At 49.9% G+C, this 16,955-nt stretch overlaps 1 long non-coding RNA gene across 3 annotated transcripts in view; it reads left to right on the forward strand.

Annotated features, from left to right (window-relative positions):
• Window positions 1–906: 906 nt before the first annotated feature.
• LOC108530513 (uncharacterized) overlaps window positions 907–16,955 on the forward strand; it is a 42,953-nt gene continuing 26,904 nt past the window's right edge. For 2 of the 3 annotated variants that reach the window (XR_001885863.1, XR_001885862.1), the window contains exon 1: window positions 907–2,725. This is a non-coding gene — a long non-coding RNA (uncharacterized LOC108530513). Of the gene's footprint in view, window positions 2,726–3,267; window positions 3,346–16,955 lie in introns of those variants that run through there. The other variant, XR_001885864.1, reaches the window with a different exon arrangement.

Here is a 16,955-nt window from a genome sequence, read left to right on the forward strand (position 1 = left end):
GATCCAGGAAGTGGTGTGATATTGACCTTCAAGGTTCAGAGAAGAGTGTCTGGGACACACAGTGAAACAGACAGCTGCGGTCCAAGCCACAGTGGAATTTCTAGTGTCCTCTGCCCTTCTGGGGCAGGCTAGGGAGGGGTGGCGTGGGGAGACGGCCTCAGGCCTTTCTAATTTAAAAGGATAAGGACCAGGGGCTGGATGCCTTTCCGTTTCACACCTGCTGCTTCCCACTTCAGGAGTGTTCCTGGACTTCCCACCTTGCCCTGTCTTCAGACGGGCACCTGGGCTTGGGGCTTGGAGAGGCAACCGGTCCCCGAGTTCACCCGAGACAGCTTGTTCCTGTGAGCTTATGTAACACTAGGCTGTCTGGAACTCGAAGTGTGTTCCACCAAACGACATCCCAACAGCACTGAGAGGAGCACTGATCCACGAAGTCTGTGGCCATCCGTCCACCCGGAGTCCTGAAAGCTCTGTGGACCTACCACCGTGTTGCCATGAGCACACACTCTGGATCTGAACTTCTCATTCGGTGGACAGTGGGGAGGTGGGGACCCTGTGTCCACCAGTGTTCCCTCAGCATATAGCCTCTGAGTGCCTGCTCGGGGCCAGGTCCTTATTTAGGGAAACAGAGTGATGCCTCCTATACCTCAAAGGTCTCCGTTTAGGGCAGAATTCAGGACAGGTTCCAAATACCTACACCCAAGACCAAAAATGGTCCTATTAGGAGAGGTAGAGAATGCATGGAGAGGGGATTTCAAGGTGGGGAGGTCACATCCAAGTGGGGCGGAAGCAGGGAACAGAAGAGAAACTTGGGAGGATGGGCTGGACTTTGAAAGGCAGGGAGGGGAGGGCATCTGAGGCCGAGGACAGTTGTGAGCAATTTCCTCTTCCCCAGGCTCTGGAAGGGGAACCAGGGAGGAAGGGCAGGCACAGGCCACAGCAAGGCCCTGTGCTGTGCAAAAGATCCTCGTAAAAGGCCAGGCAGTAGAGGGTACGGGAAGAAGGACACAACTCCAAGAGACTCACAGGACACCCAGGTGTCCGAACGCCTGAGGGAGGCAGCAGGAGAAGCCCCCCCCGCTCCCGCCCAGGCCCCTCCGCTGTGCGTGGAGGGATGCAGGCCTGGCTCCGTGGGAAAGGTGAACTGAGGCACAGAGTCTCCTTCCGCAGCGCTGAGGAGCAGGGAGTGGGTCTCCAGCAGCTCCTCACTGCCTCCTGGCTGGGGTCTCAGAGAAGCCAGCCCAAATCCCTCCCGGGTCAGAAAATCCCAGGTGATTACATCCAGAGGGGATGGAGTCCCGACCTCTCCACGCCACTCAGGACGCTGAGGCTCCGAAGAGAAAGTGCCTGCAAACGCTGCCCTTGGCCTGAGGAGCTTAATGCAGCACGGGCCTCACCCCTAAAGGGCTATGAAGTCACCTGTTTTGCTTCATTATGAAGATTAAGTTAAACCAGGTATGTCTGTGGGAGTGAAAAAAAAGCACCCAATATCTTGAATCCCTTGCAGGTGGGGTGCGTGGAGGCGCAAAGGTTCTCCTGGCTCTTCCCAGACACCCCCACACAAACTGGACTCAAATCCAGGAGGAAGCACAGAGGCGGCCTAACCTGGGCCCTTCTCCATCCACGGAGCTGAGGGCCCGGAGAGGGAGAGCAACCCGCCCTGCACATCATCCCCCGCAGCAGCTCCCTCCTTCCCCAGGGCCCAGCCCTGACACCTCCTGTCCCTATGGGAGCCTGCCCCTGAGGACCCAGAGCCACGCGGGGCCTTCTTTCACAGCCAAGAGGCGTCGGCGAGCTTCCCGGGCTGACTCTGCTTCCTGTGCTTTCCCCACCGCCCCCCGCCAGAAACTGGGGCCCAGATGGCAGCATCCACGCCCCACCGCGCCCCAACGCTGCGGAGCACAGCTCTTCCCTAAACCGCCTGGGGAGATGAAGTTGGTGGACTCTGCCTGTCCCTGTCAGGGGTCACCTCCTGCCGGCCTCCTCATTCCGCCAGGGCTGGTGGCTCCTTACCCAGGCACAGAGGCCGCCTTCAGCAGCAGGGATGGGGGCATTCGGAGAAGGACTGAGGCCGGCTAATCCCGGCCTGATAGAGGCCTCCTCACCCACTGGCACCAGCCCTGCCCTGAAGATGTGGTCACAGCACCGACCCGATGCTGGTGGGTGGGGTACAGCCTGAAGGAGGAGATAGAGCAAACCTGTGGCCTCAGCGGGGACACAGAACTGTCTGAAGAGCCCCTCGAATTCACATCTGGTGCTCGGGAGCTTCCTCTGGAGGGGACAGGGCTGCCCGTGCAGGATTATCCGCCCTGTTTTAAGGGAACAGGAGACTGAGGCCAAGTGAGGGGTCCTGAGCCGCCCGAGGTCAGAGAGGTGGTGAGGGGAGAGATGCAACGGGGGACGCCTGTGCTAAGATGTGGTGGGGAAGCCTTATGAGAGCCCCTTGAGGGTCTGTTCAGTCACCCCAAGAATGTCCGGAACCTGAGTATCATCTAGCAGCCACCTGGAGAAGGAACCAAGAACGCGGGGACAGTCGGAAACGGGGGCCCACCCAGGGGAGAAAGGAGCCAGCGCCCCTGTTCCGGCTGATTGCTTTCTGGGCTCCTGAGCCCGGTGGTGTCCCACCCTCCGGGAAAGTCTAAAGCAAGAGGTGCCACCACCCTCCCTGTCCTGCAGGCTGAGGAGCAGTGGCACTATTCAGCAAGATGAGAAACACCGGCAGGAGGTAAGAACTGAGATCTCCTTCCTGTTAGCATCTGAGGGGACGAGGTATGTGCATCCCAGGAGAAAACAAAATCTAGAAAGCGGCTGAGCCAGGAGATCCCTGGTGGACTTAGCAAGGGGCAGGGGTTACCCACAGTCCTCCCTAGCACCTCGTCCCCATCCTCTGCCTTCACACCTTGGACTCTCTTCCATGCTGGGGGAAACCTTCAGATGAATTGATTCTCACTGAGGTTGTGCAGACCTCAGTGCACAGCCCCCAGCTACACCCCCTTCCATCTTGGCAGAGCTCATTCTGGAGCAGCTGAGGGTCCAGCTCCATGTTTTCCCAGGACAGTCAGAAATCAGAACCAGCCAGCCCACCCCCTGCAGGTCCACTCTTTGAATACCAGATGGCTGGGGCAGGAGGAGAAGTCTCCTTAAAGCAAAAAGGAATCAAAGTTGGAGAGGCAGTTTACAGGGAGCCAGAGGCACACCCAGCTGTGGCAGCCACTGCTTGTTAGTCCTGATATTTGTTCCCCACTCTTCCATAGGATATTAAGCTGAGCACATAGATATTCAAGACTACATTTCCCAGCATCTCTTGCAGCAGATATGGCCACATGTCTAGGATCTAGTCAACAGGTAAATGCAACATTAGGGACTTTTCTAACAGGAAGTGGTCATACCCTTTCCTTCCTTCCTGGTGGCTGGAATGCAGGTGTAATGGCTGGAACTGAAGCGGCCATTTTTGACCATGAAGTAATCTTGGGGATTAAGCTATGTTTAGAAAAGAAACAAGACAGAAGCATACCATGTGTCTCTGACCCCATGGAGCCGCCACGCTGGCCTAGCCCACCTACATTTTGAAAGTTTTATGGAAAAAAAATAGCTTTGAATTTTGTTTAAGTTGTTTGCTATTTGGGACAAACTTAATATGAAATAACACACCATTTTTTCGTTGTTTGAAGGAAACTTTTGTTTGATGTTTTAATAATTAATTTTTATTTGCATTTCAATAGTTTGGGGGGTAAAGGTGGGTTTTTATTACATGGGTAAGTTCTTTAGTGGTGATTTCTGAGGTTCTGGTGGAGCCATCACCCAAGCAGTGTACACTGCACCCAATATATAGTCTTTTATCTGTCATCCCCTCTCCACCTTCCCCTGCCCCAGCCCTGAAGTCAATGTTACCATTCTTATACCTTTGCATCCTCCAGCTTAGCTCCCACTTATAAGTGAGAACGTATGATGTTTGGTTTTCCATTTTCTGAATTACTTCACTTAGAATAATGGTCTTCAACTCCATCCAGGTTGCAGTGAATGCCATTATTTCATTCCTTTTTATGGCTGTGTGGTATTCCATGGTGTGTACACACCTTATCCACTTGTTGACTGATGGGCACTCAGCTTGGTTCCGTATCTTTACAATTGTGAACTGTGCTGCTCCAAATGTGTGTGCGTGTGTCTTTTTCATATAATGACTTCTTCTCCTCTGGATAGATATCCAGTAGTGGGATTGCTGGATTTCATGAGAGTTCTACTTTTAGTTCTTTAAGTAATCGCCATCTGTTTTCCCTAGTGGTTGTACTAGTTTACTTTCCCACCAGCAGTGTAAAAGTGTTCGCTTTTCACCACATCCATGCCAACATCTATTGTTTTTTGATTTTTAATTATGGCCATTCTTGCAGGATTGAGGTGGTATCTCAAAGTGGTTTAAATTTGCATTTCCCTGATGATGACTAGTGATATTCAGCATTTTTTCATATGATGGTGGCTGTTTGTCTATCTTCTTTTGAGAATTGTCTATTCATGTCATTTGCCCCCTTTCGGATGGGACTGTTTGTTTCTTGCTGATTTGAGTTCCTTGTAGATTCTGGATATTAGACGTCTGTCAGATGCATAGTTTGCAAGTATTTTCTCCTACTCTGGGGTTGTCTGTTTACTCTGCTGATTATTTATTTTGCTGTGCAGAAGCTTTTTCGTTTAATTCGATTCCATTTATTTATTTATTTTTGTTTTTGTTGCATTTGCTTTTGGGTTATTAGTCATGAATTATTCGCCTAAGCCAATGTCTAGAAGAGTTTATCCAAGGTTATTAGAGGTTTTTAGAATTTGTATGGTTTCAGGCCTTAGATTTAAGTCTTTAATCCATCTTGAATTGATTTTATATAAAGTGAGAGATGAGGATCCAGTTTCATTTTTCTACATGTGGCTTGCCAGTGTTCAAAGATCAGAGCAGAACACACATTTTTAAAGGAACAAATCCAACCTGCTCCAAGAAACACGCCCAGAGCCCTCCAGGCCGACTCAGTCTTTCCCGCGCCTCCACGGCTCTCACAGTGGTGGTCATTAGGTGCAGCGAAGGACAGTTGGAGTGCTTCTGCTCGCAGACTTCTCTCACATGCAGTATTTTATTCATTTTCAGAACAATCCAAAGTAGGTATTATTGTCAGCATATAATAAAGTTAGGGGCTGGGCATGGTGGCTCTCGTCCATAATCCCAGTACTTTGGGAGGTCAAGGGTATAATAAAGTTAGGGGCTGGGCATGGCGGCTCTCGCCCATAACCCCAGTACTTTGGGAGGTCAAGGCAAGAGGATGACTTAAGCCAAGAGTTTGAGACCAGCCTGGGCAACACAGTGAGACTTCATCTCTACAAAAAAATAAACAAAATTATCCAGGTGTGGTGGCATGCATCTGTAGTCCCAGCTACACAGGAGGCTGAGATGGGAGGATAGCTTGAGCCCAGGAGGTTGGGGCTGCAGTGAACCAATTGTGCCACTGCCTGGGAGACAGAGCGAGACCCTGTCACCCCAAATTAAAATCTAATAAAAAGCTAAGTACACATTGCCAACTAGCGACATGGTAGCGAGAATGGTAACTGGTTTTCTGGTCTGGAACACTCTTCACCTTGGATCTAAATGATGAATGCCTGGGTCCATCTCTCTTTCTGCCCTGTGAGCTGGGCCAGTGCATCTTAGACTCAATGGGGGCTGATTCAGCTCTGATTCCCCAGGGCTGAGGGCCTCCACCCACTGCAGGTGCTATGTAAATTTGTGCTGAATTGATTTGCTGTAACTGCAGCAAGGATTGATTTCTTCTAAGCTGCATTTCTTCGTTTGATATTCTCTTAAAAAGAGAGAAAACTGCAAGGAAAGAAAAGAGTTGTCCTTTCAGGTGAACCCTTGGCCTGCAGAGGGCCAGGTGGCCAAGGCTTGGCGGTGTAGGAGGGAGTGCTCTGGAGGCCTCAGAGACTGCAACAAACTGCTGAGAACCCAGAGCTGCGGCTGCAGGAGCTAAGTGTGGGAGGGACCCTGCAGCCAGGAGGAGGCTCAGAGGTCCAGAGGATTCCACTAGCCCCAGTCAGTGGTCGGGGAGACATGAAGAGCTTCAAGGGGGCCAAGAGAAGAGCTGGTTTCATAGCCAGGCTGTTTTGCAAATGTCGCCTCACTGAATCTCACAGCATTTCCCTGGGGTTGGATGGCAGGCAACGCCATTTTGGATGGGGATGGGGATGGGGAACCGAAGAAGGAGAATTGCAGGGAATTCTTGCCTCCCAGCTATGAGGAAAAGCCACTGCCCCAGATGTGCAGTGCCCCTGTGGGAAGACAGTGACCTGCCGAGTCTAACTCGGGGGAATTAGCCGTCCTCACCCCCACATTCACCCAGCGGCTCTGCACCGGCTTCATAGGCCACCAAATTCACACCACACAACAATTATTCAAGGACCGAGGCAGGCGTTGCCCCTTTGGATGGAAGAGGAGCCTGAAACCCAGAGGGGAAGTGACTTGCCCCAGGTCACGCAGTGCCAAAGCTAGAGCCTGATGTCCCTCCTCCCACTGCCTCCAGCTCCTGGGGAGACGGTTAATCACGTGCTTGCCAGTCTGCAAACCCCTCGTGCTGCCTGCCACTGTGCCCAGAACGGGAGCCACAGTTGGGAGGACAGGGTGGTGACAAACTGAGCCGAGCCAGCTATCGGAGACTCCATGCCCCAGGAGTAACTCCAGGGCCACGGACTGCTAGAGCCAGAAGGACCTCGGGAAAGTGAGGACACTGAGGCCCCAGAGGGGAGGGTACTTGCCGAAGGCCATATAGACAATGCCCTTTCTCATTGTTATGACTAAGAAGCGGCCTAACAGTGAGAAGGGGTGTTGTCTGCCCTCACCCATTTCCACGCACAAGTGGGACCTGGAGATCTGACCCCTCTTACACTCTTCCTGGTGACAGGGCTCCCTTAGGAGCCTGCCTTCTCTGGAGAGACAGTGCTGTTCTCGGCCACCGAAGTGCCCTCCCCTGCCCCCGGGAGCCCTTACTGTCTTTTCAAGACCCTATTCAGATACTACTTCTCCAAGGATGACAACCCTCCCCCTGCATCCCCACCCCGTCCCCTCCAACACCTGCGTCACCCGGCCTGCACCTCTCACGGCCCCCTCCCTGGAGTCACGTGTGATTGTTGACTCGTGACTTGGCCGCTTCCCAGGGTATAATCTCCAGGCACAGCCCATGCCCAGGCCCCCCAGGTTCTTGGGGTAGGAGAGCAAGAAGTCAAAGTGGTTCCTGATGGAATGAGGTTAGCTGTGGCTGTGAGAAGCTGGCTAGAGGACTCTGTAGGTGCCAACTGCCTATGGCCATGTGCTCTGGGCCTTGCATGGCTGTTCCTGAGAGGGCAGCCTGTGGACAGCAGGCTTTGAAGGCTGGAGGAGTGGGTGGCTTCCGGCCAGGCCTTGGCCTAACGGTTTTCCTGAGCGTAGGGGAGAGGTCCACAGAACAGCTCCTGGGCCAGCCTTCCAGTGACTGGAGCCCACAGCCCTTTAAGAAACCTGTTAATGGGGAATGCTTCAGGGGCCCCAAGAAAGGCCCTCCCACCCCACTCTCTGGAGGAGAGGTGCCAAACCAGGTCCCGTCATCCCCAAAAGGGCCTGAGAGGCTCCGGCTGGGGCGGCTGCCCTGGCATCTGCCGCAGGGGGCATGGGCTCAGTCCCAGCAGCCACCACTCCATTCTGGTCACATTCTGGTCACTGAGCCATGTGACATCCTCCCCAAACCCCACGGTCCCCTGGGTTCCCACCTGCCTACTGTTCTTGACAGATGCATGTGTGTGTTCTTTCTTTCTTTATTTACTTATTTTCGAGACAGAGTCTCGCTCTGTCTCTCACGCTGGAGTGAAATGGCACAATCTCAGCTCACTGCAACTCCACCTCTCAGGTTCAAGTGATACTTCTGCCTCAGCCTCCCCGGTAGCTGGGATTACAGGCGCCCACCACTATGCCCAGCTAATTTTCGTATTTTTAGTAGAGACAAGGTTTCACCATGTGGGCCAGGCTGGACTCAAACTCCTGGCCTCAAGTGATCTGCCTCCCTCAGTCTCCTAAAGTGCTGGGATTAAAGGCGTGAGCCACCGTGCCCAGCCTGTGTGTTCTTTAAAGAGCAGAATAAAGCCTAGCGTGAGTAATCCTCAAACTAACGGGAATCACTAAGTCAAGACGAGCATTTTCCCCTTTTGTGCCTTAAACAAGTCACTCTCTAGATGAGGGGCAGCCAGCTGGCAACTCAGCTAAGGGGACATGCAGGCGGAGAGCAAACACCGTGGTCAGGACTGGCTCGGGCCCTGGCCTCTTCTCGGCCCACCCTCTCAGTTGTTCTCTGCCCTCCCAATCACGTCTCAGTGTCAGTTTTGAGGGATGTGGAAATGCCTGAAACACGCCTCCATGCATACGAAAGAGAATGTTTACAACTTTTTTACTGATTTCAGCCCCTGACTTTCTCAAAGACAGCCCTCAGGACTCCAGCAGCTAGGGGACTGGATTCCTTCGATTGCCCTTCATCTTATTTCCGTGGGATTCTTGAAGCAGCCTCCTCACTCCACTGTCTCCCTGCCCCCGCCCTGCTCCCCTCGGGAGCCCTGGAAGGCCACGCCCCTGCCCAGAGGGACCATCCGAAGCTCCAGTGAGATCTCCTCTCCCCTCACCTTGGCTCCCCATCTCCCTGGGCAGTGATGCTCGGCACCCCCACGACACAACAGCATCACCCGGAAGCTTTAAAAAGACCCCCATGCTCAAGCTGCACCCAGACCCACAAATCAGAATGCTGCGGGGGCCAGGGGGTGTGCAGAGAGGCAGGCACCACACACATACTCAAGCTGCACCCAGACCCCAAAATCAGAATGCTGCAGGGGCCGGGGGGTTGTGCAGAGAGGCAGGCACGAACCACTTTTTAAAACTACCAGGTAATTCAAATATGCAGCTGAGGTTTAGAGCCACCGGTTTAAAGAGTAGCGGTGGGAGAAGGAAAGCTCCTCCTCAGAGTGGAATGCTGGTAAGGAAGTCCGGGCGGAGCCAGGATTGGTAAATCGTCACCTGGAGATCACTAATACTGATGCAGGCAGCTCAGTAGATGTGAAAACCACGGAGTGAGAGGTTCCTGGGGAACAGGATCTTCATACAGTCTCAGAGGAAAACCCCACAGATTGATGACAATTTACGAAGGGGAAAGGGCACCTGTACGTCAGGGAACCAAGTTCTTAAACCCAGCATCACCAGTCGTGGGGCTACTCCACGCTCCTTCCGCCTGAGGCAAAGGCAGAGACGCCCCCATCCAGGTAGAACTTCTGTCTGTAACGTTCATTCTGAATCAAGGTTCTTCCTCAATCTGAAGAGTGCAGACTGTGGGCCATTCAAAAAAGAGCGGCCCAGGAGGTGGCATTTGAGGGAGAGGCTTGTTCATGGAGCTATACGTCCTGGGGACTCGGAGGCACCTTGGGGAGGGTACTGGGCCTCACAGGCTGTGGGTCAGGAGACACAGGCCAGTTTATTTAAATCTCAGAAGACAGCGCTCTGCTGACCTCAGGGTTACAACTGTTGTTGTTATTGTTATTATTCCAGAGATGCCTTGTGTGTCTGAAAAAGGGCCCACCTAGGGTGAGTGAGTGTTAAGGTTGTCCGCTTACAGGTCTGGTACGGCCTGTCCATCTCTTTGAAATGAGCAGAGCCTCAGGACAGGCATGGACTCTGGACTGGGCTGCCAGACTGGCCCCTCGCCCCTCTCTGTTCCTGCCCCCACAGCCTGGCCAGCCAAGTCCAGAGGCACCACAGAGCTGCCAATCACGTCCTCCAACCCGCTCACTGTCCCTGCTGGCTCAGCCAAGGAAGAGGAAATGGGACCTAAATGCTTCCCAAAATCACCCGTATTCCCATCCCCATCTCTCTTCCCCCCAGATTCTGGTGCCCCGGATTTAGCAGAAGAAACCATGCTGACTTCCCATGCAAGTTCGCCAGCATTGGGCCCCCAGGCTTTGTGCCTTAGCTCTCTTTCCCGCGTGCACCACTTCCTCTGCGTGGAAACACCATAAAAATGCAATCGATATTTTTCTTACATGGGCAAGGAAATCCAGGGACTCCACAGAATGTCCGAGGACAGATGTGCAGAGACGAGAATGATGATCTAACAGTCTTGTGGAGAGCTGCGTAAGTGGCTGTCTCCCCGACCCAGGGAGCCTGCCCTCCCCCTCTGCTTGCGTCAGGGAGAGACTGGGTCCCTCAGGGACTGAGGACCCAGCCTCAGGGTGGCCAAGTGGAGGAGCGCTGTGGGTGGGGAGGAATTGCCCAGGCTCAGAGGCAATAGGAACGGCTGCAGGTCATTCCTGGTAAAGGAGAATGAATCCAAGCCAAGCCAAGCCAAGGCCTCCCCGCCTCCTGGGAGAGGCACAGTGGGTGGAAAGAATGGAGACTTTGCAATCAGAAAGCTCTGGACCACCCCTCAGCTCTCCCACGTGCTAGGGATGTGGCTCAGAGTCAGCCATTTAATTTCTCGAAGCCTTGTGTCCCTCATCTATTGAATGGGCACGACGTCCCCTCCTTTCGTGTTTAAATAACATGATGTGTATCTGGCACGTAGGATTGGGCAGGCTCACAATGACTGTTCCATCCTGTTTCACTTTATTTCAAGGCCAGTGACTGGGAAATTAGCAGAAATGCCCACCACTCCTCCTGGAATGTGGCAAGTTATATTGAGTGGACCCTCCCTCCGTGTAGAAGGCTCTTCGCTTTCCTTGAAGATCCATTCCAGATACTCCCTTTTTTTTTTTTTTTTTTTTTGAGATGGAATCTTGCTCTGTCTCCAGGCTGGAGTGCAGTGGCACAATCTGGGCTCACTGCAACTTCTGCCTCCTGGGTTCAAGCGATTCTCCTGCCTCAGCCTCCCGAGTAGCCAGGACTACAGGCGCCCACGACCGCACCAGGCTAATTTTTGTATTTTTGGTAGAGATGGGGTTTCGTCTTGTTGGCCAGGATGGTCTTTATCTCGACCTCGTGATCCGCCTGTCTGGGCCTCCCAAAGTGCTGAGATTACAGGCCTGAGCCACCGTGCCTGGCTGCTCCCTCCATCTTCACAAGGTCCATCCTTCCCTCCAAGGCACTCCTCACATGTAGGATGCTTCTCTCTTACAGTCCATAAAACCAGAAAAGATGAGAGAATTGAAAGGGACCTCAATTCTGAGATGCTCCAGGACAGCAATTCTCTCAAAGGTTTCTGTGGATAAATACATTTGGGATGTGCTAGGTTAAAAATAAACATGACCCTCTCCTGTAGAACTGATCGGAGCCTTTAATGCACTAAGGAGCATTGAGAATCCCCAAGAAGGGGAGCCAGTGTGAATGGAGTGTTTCTCAAGCGTTTGCCCAGGAAACTTTTTGACCACAGAGTAAGTATCCTTTAACATGGGGATACTGGTCTGAGCTCATAATTACTTTACAGATGGGAAACTGAGGCCCAGAGTGGTGAATTAATATCCTCAGAGTCATAGAGGGAGTTAGAGGCAGAGCTGGGGCTGGAACCCAACCCTCCTCCCTTTCAAGGGTCCTAGAAAATGATGCCAGATGTTTTCCAACAGCTGCTTGGACAAGAAGCGGCAGATACCAACGAGTCCATGGTGCCCATGCCTTGCTGTTCCTGGGGAAGTAGGTCGCACACACCACCCCACCGCCATTCTCACCTCTCCCATTCCTGATAGTGCCGGTCCCTCTGCGTCCTGTTGCACTGCTCTCTGCCTCCGTTTCTTACCGGCACCTTCTGTATGGCCAGAGCTGTATGCCCAGCTCCTCCCTCAACCTAGTTGCTGGCAGAGCTCCATGAACATGAGGAAACACCAGTTAGTGGAGAAAGAGCCCCATCAGCCTGCAGCACTGGGGCTAGGGGTGAAAACAGAAGTGGGCAGGGGACAGTTTGGCACCAAAGCCACCTGCAGACACGAAGAGAATAAAGGTGTCTCTTTCCTCTGCAGGGAATGCTTTACTTATTCCAGCAACATTTAGGTGCCCCACTTCTCAAAGCATGCTGTCCATTTCCTGTACTTAGGCAAGAGTGAGCAGACTGATACTGCGTTTCAGCTAAGAATAGGCCTTTGGCTGACCATGTAAAGTCAGGCCATCCTCATGCTGCTCTGCTGTTTCCCGCACTGGGAACATGGTCTTTAGGGTCCAGTGACTGTCAGAAAGGAAAGCAGCCTCCGGCCAATCAATCTGTCACCCATCCATCCAGTCATCCGATCAACCCACCAGACACCAACCAGCTTCCCATCTACTCATCTGTACAGTCAAGAGAAACATGCAAAGGATTGAGTAAGCAGTGATATGCTGATTAACTACTCGCTCTCCGGAACGAAAGGCCCTGGCTTGTGCCATTTGCCTATTTCCGTGGTGTTACTATTCCCACAATTTTAAGTTACCAACATGATGTTACCAATGTGGGACAGGGAAAAGATGGATAGTAGCACAGTCTTATATAGTATTTCTACCATATACGTACAGATAACCTCAAGGGCATAGATAATAGTAACATGTGGGATGATAATTAAGAATTGATGTATTTTGAATATTGACTGCCTTTGTTTTTAGGATCTAGTTAATCGATGGCTTATCTAATTTAATTATTTCATATTTATTTATTTACTTATTTATTTATTTTTGAGATGGAGTGTCTCTCTGTTGCCCAGGCTGGAATGCAGTGGCGCGATCTCAGCTCACTGCAACCTCTGCCTCCCGGGTTCAAGCGATTCTCCTGCTTCAGCCTCCTGAGTAGCTGGGACTGCAGGTGCCCGCCATCATGTCCAGCTAATTTTTGTATTTTTAGTAGAGATGGGGTTTCACCATATTGGCCAGGCTGGCCTCGAACTCCTGACCTTGTGATCCGCCCGCCTTGACCTCCCCAAGTGCTGGGATTACAGGCGTGAGCCACTGCAACCAGCCAATTTAATTTTTAATAGTGGTTGTTTTGAACAACTAGATCACAGAATTCTTGAAAAATTAATAATCAGCTTTCCCAGTATGAGGTGGCTCCAGATCCAGGTATATTTGGAACACAAACGAAAAAGTCGTTCTGTACTGGAAGCAGGAGTTGAAAGGGGATCACAGTGAAATAATGACAGTCAACTCCTATAAATCTATCCTAGGGAAGGTGACCAGCCTGACTTAGCTATGTCTGAAGCACACAGTTTAAAATAATCTTTAATTCTTTTTTAAACACTTTTATTTGAGGTTCCGGGGAACATGTGCAGGTTTGTTATATAGACTCATGTCACGGGGGTTTGCTGTACAGATTAGTTCATCACCCAGGTACTAAGCCTAGTATCGAACAGTTATCTTTTCTGCTCCTCTCCCTCCTCCCACTCTCCACCCTCAAGTAGACCCCAGTGTCTGTCATTCCGTTTGTGTCCATGTGTTCTCATCATTTAGCTCCCACTTGTAAGTCAGAACACGCGGTATTTGGTTTTCTGTTCCTGCATCAGTTTGCTGAGGATAATGGCCTCCAGCTCCATCCATGTTTCTGCAAAAGATGTTTCATTCTTCTGTTTTTGTTTTGTTTTTGTTTTTTTTGGCTGCATAGTATTCCATGGTGTATATGTACCACATTTGCTTTATCCGATCTGTCACTGATGGGTGTTTAGATTAGGTTCTATGTCTTGGCTATTGTGAATAGTGCTGCAATGAACAGTCAGGTGCGTGTGTCTTTTAAAATAGAATGATTTCTGTTCCTCTGGGTATATACCCAGTAATGGGATTGCTGGGTCAAATGGAAGCTCTGCTTTAGCACTGGGAAGAATCATCACCCTGCTTCTCACAATGGTTGAATTACTTTACACTCCCATCAACAGTGTATAAAAGTCCCCTTTCCTCCACAGCCTTGCCAGCATCTGTTCTTTTTTTGACTTTTTAATAATAGCCATTCTGACTGCTGTGAGATGGTATCTCATTGTGGTTTTGATTTGTGTTTCTCTAATGATCAGTGATGTCGAACTTTTTTCAAGTGCTGGTTGGCCCACTTTTTTGTGCTTTTCTTATAAATTCGTTTAAGTTCCTTATAGATGCTGGATATTAGACCTTTGTCAGATGCATAGTTTGCAAACATTTTCTTTCATTCTGTAAACTATCTGTTTACTCTGTTGATAGTTTCTTTTGCTGTGCAGAAGCTCTTAAATTTAACTAAATCCCATTTGTCAATTTTTGTTTTGTTGTGATTGCTTTTGGCATCTTCGCCATGAAATCTTTGCCTGTTCCTATGTCCAGGATGGTATTGCCTCGGTTGTCTTCTAGGGTTTTTATAGTTTGGGGTTTTACATTTAAGTCTTTAATCCATCTTGAGCTGATTTTTGTATATGGTATAAGGGAGGGGTCCAGTTTCAGTCTTCTACATATGGCTAGCCAGTTATCCCAGTACCATTTGGTGAATAGGGATTTCTTTTCCCATTGCTTGTTTTTGTCAGTTTTGTTGAAGATCAGATGGTTGTAAATGTGTGGCCTTATTTCTGGGCTCTCTGTTCTATTCCAATGGTCTGTGTCTGTTTTTGTACCAGTAGTATGCTGTTTTGGTGACTGTATCCCTGTAGCATAGTTTGAAGTTGGGTAATGTGATGTCTCCAGCTTTGTTCTCTTTGCTTAGGATTGCCTTGACTATTCGGGCACTTTTTTTGGTTCCATATGAATTTTAAAATACTTTTTGCTAGTCCTGTGAAGAATGTTGTTGGTAGTTTGATAAGAATAGCATTGAATCTGCAAATTGTTTTGGGAAGTATGGCCATTTTAATGATAGTGATTCTTTCTATTCATGAACATAAGATGTGTTTCCATTTGTTTGTGTCATCTCTGATTTCTTTGAGTAGTGTTTTGTAATTCTCGTTGTAGAGTCTTTCACCTCCCTGGTTGGCTGTATTCCTAGGTAGTTTATTCTTTTTGTGGCAGTTGTGAATGGGATTGCCTTTCTCACTTGGCTCTCGGCCTGACTGTTGTGGCTGTATAGGAATGCTCGTGATTTTCGTGCGTTCATTTTTTATCCTGAAACTTTGCTGACGTTGTTTATCAGTGGAATGAGCTTTTAGGCTGAGACTATAAGGTTTTCTAGATGTGGAATCATGTCATCTGCAAACAGGTTTGGTTTGACTTCCCTCTTCCTATTTGGATGCCCTTTCTTTCTTTCTCCTACCTGATTGCCCTGGCCAGGACTTTCAATATGTTGAACAGGCGAGGTGGGAGAGGGCATCCTTGTCTTCTGCAGGTTTTCAAGGGAAATGCTTCCAGCTTTTCCCCGTTCAGTATGATGTTGGCTGTGAGTTTGTCACATAGATGGCTCTTATTATTTTGAGGTATGTTCCTTCAATACCTAGTTTATTGTGAGTTTCTGACGTGAAGGGATGTTGACTTTTCTGAAAGCCTTTTCTATATCTTTGGAGGTAATCATGCAGATTTATCTTCAGTTCATGACATCTTTAATTCTATTGCATTCATGTACCCTGAATAATTTCAGTCCTATTTTGCTTTCCAGGGTCAACAGTATTCAGTTAAGCACCCCCTTCTTCTTGAGCCACTTTCTTCTCTCGGTTCTTCTGGCCCCCTCACTTTCTTGTTCCCCTCTTACTTCAGTCTCCTTTGCTAATTCCTGCTCCTTTTCAGCTCAGTGTCTGAATGTTGGAGTGTTCAGAGTTCGGTCCTCGGCCCTTTTCTCACTATTTACACTCTCTTCTTAAGGATTTCAATTAGTCTAGAGGCTCTAAATGTCATGTATCAGTGCTTTCTTATTTTTTGTCTAAGTGTCACATAGAAATAATTTTTAAAAAACCCAAACAGTGCTAAAAAGCTTATTTTAAAAAAGCAGCAGCTCTTATCTATCCTCCCCACCCCTCTTCAGAAACAATCTCTTTTCATGTGTTTCCTTACAGGATTTACCTATTTATCTCCATATTTCTGAACAGTATGCATCTCTTGCTACCCTTTTACAATCAATTGTATATAAACGTGTGTGTGAATACATATACATATATATATATGTATATATTTTAGATGGAGTCTTGCTCTGTTGCCCAGGCTGGAGTGCAGTGGCATGATCTCAGCTCACTGCAGCCTCTGCCTCCCAGGTTCAGTTGATTCTCTGCATCAGCTTCCCAAGTAGCTGGGATTACAGGTGAATACCACCATGCCCGGCCAATTTTTGTATTTTTAGTAGAGACGGGGTTTTGCCATGTTGGCCAGGCAGTTCTCAAACTCCTGGCCTCAAGGAATCTGCCTGCCTCAGCCTCCCAAGGTGCTGGGATGACAGGCGTGAGCCGCCGCGCCCGGCCGGATTTTTTAATTTTATTTATCATTTTTAATTGCCAAGAACATTTGATTGGTCCTGGGCGATTCTTTTTTTGTAGCCTTTCTTGGTGTTTCACAGATGCGGGGCCTCCTCATCTTCTGAGGATATTCTAACTTATTATGACGTTTTCTTTTTCTCTGAGTGTTGTGTGCTTCGATCTCTATCTTCTGTGTCAGAGGCTCTCCTCCGATATCTGCTGGACTTTATCTGTGCCCTTGTGACCAAATGCAAGCAGGAAACTCTGGCTGCACAGGTGGGATTAGGAGACGGGTGGGCTTCCTTGCAGGGTGCTCAGGTGGTCAGTTGGTATTTCCATTTAGGACCCTGAAATGTCGTAGCTACAGGTATTTTCTGGGCAGTTCAGTTTCTCCAGAGAATAGAAGGCATCTCCTCCAATTGCCTGCTCCAAGACAGAAGCCTGGCTGCTGGGTCCAAGAGCTGGACAGGGGAGGGGCTGGGTCGGGCCTCCAGTCAGTGTGCAGACCCTCGCTCAGGTTGTTTTTAGTCAGGGCTTCACTACTGCCCCCCCCCACCCCCATTCTCGGGGCCTCCTGGTGCATTTTCTCCAGAGAATAAAGTTCCAATCTCCTGCAGGATTGGGGAGAGGGTGCTCATCGGTGGGGACCTCACGGGGAC

This window comes from Rhinopithecus bieti, unplaced genomic scaffold, assembly GCF_001698545.2.
Source record: "Rhinopithecus bieti isolate Rb0 unplaced genomic scaffold, ASM169854v2 scaffold_5626, whole genome shotgun sequence".
Taxonomy (NCBI): Eukaryota; Metazoa; Chordata; class Mammalia; order Primates; family Cercopithecidae; genus Rhinopithecus; species Rhinopithecus bieti.